Source organism: Heliangelus exortis, chromosome 3 (assembly GCF_036169615.1).
Source record: "Heliangelus exortis chromosome 3, bHelExo1.hap1, whole genome shotgun sequence".
Classification (NCBI taxonomy): Eukaryota; Metazoa; Chordata; class Aves; order Apodiformes; family Trochilidae; genus Heliangelus; species Heliangelus exortis.
In genome coordinates this window covers 110688205-110693943 of record NC_092424.1, presented here as the reverse complement: position 1 = coordinate 110693943, position 5739 = coordinate 110688205, and the positions used below count along the sequence as shown (strand labels likewise).

General features: G+C 40.9%; 1 long non-coding RNA gene across 1 annotated transcript; it reads right to left on the bottom strand.

The window, feature by feature from the left end:
• Positions 1-3097: 3097 nt before the first annotated feature.
• Positions 3098-4926, bottom strand: LOC139795581 (uncharacterized). The gene is made up of 2 exons (XR_011725582.1): positions 4853-4926; positions 3098-3223 (listed from the first exon to the last, which is right to left on the bottom strand). It is a non-coding gene; the product is annotated as an uncharacterized lncRNA (long non-coding RNA).
• Between the last annotated feature and the right edge of the window lie 813 nt (positions 4927-5739).

Genomic DNA, 5739 nt, shown 5'->3' with positions numbered 1-5739 from the left:
GGCAGAGATGCTACCTTCCAAAATTCAGTTAAATGTCCCTTCCTCTCTTTCTCAGGTGGTTACAGGGGTAGCTGTACCCCTGAATGCCCTGCAAGCTCCTGGAAAAACAAAAAAATGGGAAATGAGCAGTCTAAGTGTTGCTGGAGTTGAAGAGGGAGGAGAGAGCAATCTAAATCCTCTGAGGGGTGGTGGCAGGAATTGAGGTTTTGCAACCTGAAATAGATGGGTTGAGAAGGAGGCAAAAATAGTATCTTGCAACCAGATAACAATTAGATAATGGCAACTATAGTTGATTCTAGTATCAAGTTTCCTTTCCTGAGACAAACATCAACCACAGGTGCCATGAACTGTCTGCTGGAGATATCTCTGTCTTCTTCTTTGGGAACAGCCCCAGCAAAATGCCTGAGTTTGAGCAGTGAAGTTTGAAGACATTCACTTCAGCCTTAACTTCATTCTGTCAGAGTTGGGTAACCATCTGTAATCTGGGGCCAGAAGATGCCTGGCAGTTTTATGGGAAGATGTTAAAAGCCACTGAAAGAAAAAATGTGGATGCTTGCTTAAGCTCTGGGTTTACTAAAGTCTTTACAGGCTGGAAGAAATTCTACTACTATTGCTTACCTTAATAGTAACTAACTACTAGAAGGTCATTTATATCAACTACTGCCAGGCACAGGGCTTCTTAAAAACACATCAGTTTTCTCTGCTGTACCACAAGTTACATATCCTACCTTTTTTTTTTTTTTTTTTTTTTTTCCTTACTCCCTGCCCTCTGCTACATGTCAGTGCTGTTCCTGAGGTCAAACTGAGTGAGAATCTGATGACAGGAATCAACCCTGATTTCCACATTGGTTGTGTTTATTTCTATTCATTCCCTTGGGGACTTTTGAGGTTTTTCTGTTTTGCTTTCTTCTCATTTTCTTCCAAGGAACTTTCCTGCTGCCTGTAAGGGAGACAATCCAGCTTTTCTAGCTGCCAATGGGGGCTTTCTGAAAATGCTGAAAACTCTTTGCTTTCCTGAATATTTGTTTAAGAAAAGTGAGTTCACACAGGTTGTGCTGAGTGCTCGCTATGCAGAAGGATTTGTAGCTAGCAGGTCCACAATACATTTCCATTTTCCCTTCCAGAGCTCCAGTACTGTCCTCAGCACTCTTACCCCTATCAGGTAGAAACTGGCATCAAAAATCCTTTTAACAAAAAAAGTCCCAGGTCTTGGAGAAGAGATGCTGGTGAAACATGTCTTTATGCTAGAAAAAAATTGTCATTGGACTACTGGACTCCTTTTAAAAATGAGGCCAGTAAGTCACTAGGAAATGGTTCAATTTCTGACTCTAAATTAGTAAGAGGGACATGCAGTGACTGATTACTTCCTTAGAGCCAAAATCTCTTACATCTATATTGTAGATCATAGGATTATAGGATGGTTTGAGTTGGGAGGAACCTGTAAAGATTGTCTGGTTCAACCACCCTGCCACGAGCAGGAACATCTTTCACTTGTGAGATTGCTCAAAGCCTCATCCAGCTTGACCTTGAGCACTTCCAGGGATGGAATATCCACAGCTTCTCTGCACAAACTGTTCCAGTGTCTCACTACCTTTATTGTAAACAGTTTCTTCCCTATGTCTAATCTAAATCCACCCTCTTTCAGTTTAAAACCATTATCCCTTGCCCTATCACTACAGGCTCTGTTTTCATGCTCTCCATATGGCCACCTACCTTAAAGATGCTGAATTTCTGGAGTAAGTGTCCTTAAAAAATCCTGTAAAAAAAAGCAGCCACTCTTGAGCGAGCCCCTAGCTGGGCAGCTAAAACACCTGAAATCAAAACCAAGCATGAAAACTTCTGCTTATAAACTACTGTCATGATCAGGGGGCTGGAACACCTCTCCTGTGAGGCCAGGCTGGGTTAGCTGAGGTTCTTCAGTCTGGAGAAGAGAAGGCTCTGGGCAGATCTAATAGGGACCTTCCAGTATCTGGAAGAGCTACAGGAAAGCTGGAGAGGGACTGTGTGCAAGGGTTTGTAGTGATAGGATGTGGGGCAATGGTTTTAAATTAGAGAAAAGTAGATTTTTGATTGGATGTTAGGAAAAGATGCTTTACCATGAAGAGGAAAAATGGCAGAGGTTGCCCAGGGAGGTGGCTGAGGCCTCATCCCTGGAGATATTCAAGGTGAGGCTTGAGGAGGCTCTGAGCACCCTGATCTGGGTGAGGGTGTCCCTGCTGACTGCAGGGGGGTTGGACTAGATGGATTTAGAGATCCCTTCCAACCCAAATTATTCTGTGATTCTATTGTATAAAAGCTGATCTCTCAAGAAAAAACAAAAGGTTTTAGTTATGCTTTTAAGTTCTCTTTCTTTTTTTTTTTTTTTTTTTCTTTTTTTCTTTAATTTTCTTTTTTTCTGCTTTAAAGAGACCAAAAAAGGAGCAGATGAAATGATTCAGTTCTGACTGAAAAACTGTGCTGCTCTTCCTGAGGAGTTCTTGTTCTCCTCCAATCTATTTTCTCTGCTCACCTCCTCTTCCTCCTGAAGCACAAAACAGGAAAGGGATTTAGAAAGCAGTGAGCTATCAGTGAGCTCCTCCTTAATGACCAAACTCAGTGATCTCTGTCCCCATCTCTGCTTCTCCTTCTTTGTCCCTCTGTGTTTTCACTGCCTATCACTTTTCCAAGCTCTCACCTTCAGCTTTTATTTGCACACTTTTGACATCTCTAATGTAGAGCCTCATCTTGCAGTGTTTCTGGAACACAGATTTTTTTTTTTTTCCTTTTTTTTTGGGGGGGGGGTTGGTTTGTTTGTGGGGTTTTTTTGGGGTGTGCATTTTTTTTCTATTATTTTTATTTTTTATTTTTCTGGGTACACTGAACTGGTGAGGTCACAGCAAAGCCATCAAGTTTTGGGAGATCCTAAATTCACCTCTCTGCCTGTGAACAGCAGCTTAGAGCTACCTGGCCAGAACAGGCTCTGACTTTTGCTGATGTATTAAATGTACTGTAACTGCTGCCACCAACAGGACATTCAACAAAAATGAGACTTTTTTTTTTTCCACCCAGTGCTTTAACAGCAAGTTCTCAAAAAGAGACAATGAACAGACAAGAAGAATTTACATTGTAATATCAGTTTATTTGCTGTAGCAAGCTCCCTTCTGCACAATCTCTTTCACCTCCCTCCAGACAACCTAAGCAGAACATTGTTTTTCTCATCCAGCTTGCAAGAGGCATCTGAAACCTGCATATTTTAAATAAGACCATTTTTATACAATGCATAAAGAAAAAAAAAAAGATTCTAAAAGGAAAGAGTACTGGAGAAAATGTGAGAAATACTTAATCAGATTCATTGATCACTATGACCTAAAATCACTATTTTTAGTGAAGAAATTCAGCAACAAAGTATGTTTCCCAGTGGCAAAAATTCTGATTTGTGCCTGCAACTCCTTCTGCAAGAGCTACTGCATGATTATTGATTTTCTGAAGCTGGCTGCCTCAAAGTGAGGATTCTGGCATGAGTTCACAAGTTGCAGTACTGTGTTAATACAAAATGCTGAACATTGTTTTTCATGAGCTTCAGGATTTTTATAGTCCATTGTCTAAGTTTATCCCCAGAAGTTTAAATAGCTTAGTTTTCTTTTTAAAAAAAGCATTGATTTATATATATTCTGAGAAAAATAAATCTAAAACGTTTTTCTGGTATGAAAATGAAATTCAAAAGTTTCCAAAGTTTCTGTTTATTATCTAAAAAAAAAAAAAACCAAACAAACAAAAAAAAACCAGGGAGAAATACAACTTAAATGAAAACGTGGTCATAATTAAAAATTTATATACAAAGAAAACGATACTGTCAATGTACTACCTCTTTGGATAATATACCCAGACTCTCTCTTGCACAAATAAACAGAGCATTAAAACTTTTTAAAGTCAATTTGATTTTCTTTTTTTTTATTTTTTTTACTTTACACATACTTGTCTCACTACATTTAGTTCAATGTAAACTAAACTGAAGAGTTTCCCTTTGACTCTGGCTGGTTTGCAGGGTTCCAATTATCCCCAGATACACAGAAATTCAAAGCACTTTAGGGTAGGTGAAGGCATGTTTATTTTCCTTTTGGAAGAAGCTTCCCATAAAAATCACAAAGTTACAGCTCCATGTTGTGAGAATTTAGTATGGGATTTAGAAATCTCATGGCTCAGTTCTCATGTCATTGGGATTAAGAAAATTATTGCAAATGCAGGCAGGATGAGGACACAGAGCACAACAGATAATCTGAAATCATTCTCCATTTAATTCTGGAATAGCAGTGCTCACACAAGGCATGATTGTGGAGTTTCTATTGGACTGGAGCCTATTTTCTTCCATTTCCATATACAGGGAAATTGCTCCCCACTCCCCCGGGCAGCTTTGCAGATCTGCTCGGGGATACTGAGGAAAATGAAACTGAATTAATTTTTGAAGTGGATTAGTTCAACTAAATTAAAACACCGTGTGGACTCTCTCATTCAGAAATAGAGTGGTTTTGATTCAGTTTTGCTTCATTCAGTTTAACACTGGATGAAGCAAGGCAGGGTTTGGGTTCCTTTAGAATTAAGTCCAACCAAATGTAATTTAGAATCACAGAATGGTTTGGATTGGAAAGGACCTAAAGCTCATCCAGTTCCAACCCCCTGCATGGGCAGGGACACCTCCCACAGCCCAGGGTGCTCCAAGCCCCATCCAACCTGGGCTGAGACACTGCCAGGGATGGAGGAGACAACTTCTATGTTGACTGCTAGACAACAGGACCTGTTTTGACACATGGGTGAAATTAACTGGGAGGGAAATAAGCCAAATAAAAGGGAACTCCAGATGCACAGAAAATCTCACCTTTGTCCTGAGAAGGTGCGGTCTCCAGGCTGAGCTGGTGGATCTCTCCTTAACTGTGACCTACAAGACTAAGAATCATAGAATCATAGAATGGTTTGGGTTGGAAGGGACCTTAAAACTCATCCAGTTCCAACCCCCTGCATGGTCAGGGACACCTCCCCCAGCCCAGGGTGCTCCAAGCCCCATCCAACCTGGGCTGAGACACTGCCAGGGATGGGGCAGCCACAAATTCCTTGGGCAACCTGTGCCAGTGTCTCACCACCCTCATAAGGTGAGAATTTAAATTCTCACCTTCAGGTTATTTGGAGTTATTTGTCTGGCTGTCCCTGCATAAACAATAATGGAATGTCCACAAAGGACAGAACATGGGATACAGAGGTCTCTGTCCACAGACAGGACAGGGGAAGCTGGTGGATTCCTTTCCCACTCCCTCTGCTGAGGGTGAACCTGCAGGAAGGGCAGCTCAGCCCTGTTGTACATTCAGACCCAGGCTCTCTTCTCAGCCTGGCTAATGTAAAGATTATAAAATGTGAAAGTGTGAAATGGACTCATTTTTCAAGCCTTTTTTATTCAGTCAAAGGGTAGTTATAGCTTCCAAGTCACTAGTGACATGCACTGTATTTGTAGTGTTGGCTTTTTATCCCATTACAATTCTCCAGAGCCTTCTGCTCCTCTCACCTCTTCAAGTGAATCATTATATTAAAAATTATGGACTATTTTAAGCACAGAAGGAAGCTACTTGCCAGGAGTGGGAGGAGCAAAAGGGAAAACCAAGACCTTTTTCAAATACCTTGGGAACAAAACCAGATCTGTTTTCTCATGTCCAAGCTCCCCTTTCATGGATGTGAGAGCCCATGCTCATGTTGATGGACTATTGCTGATACATA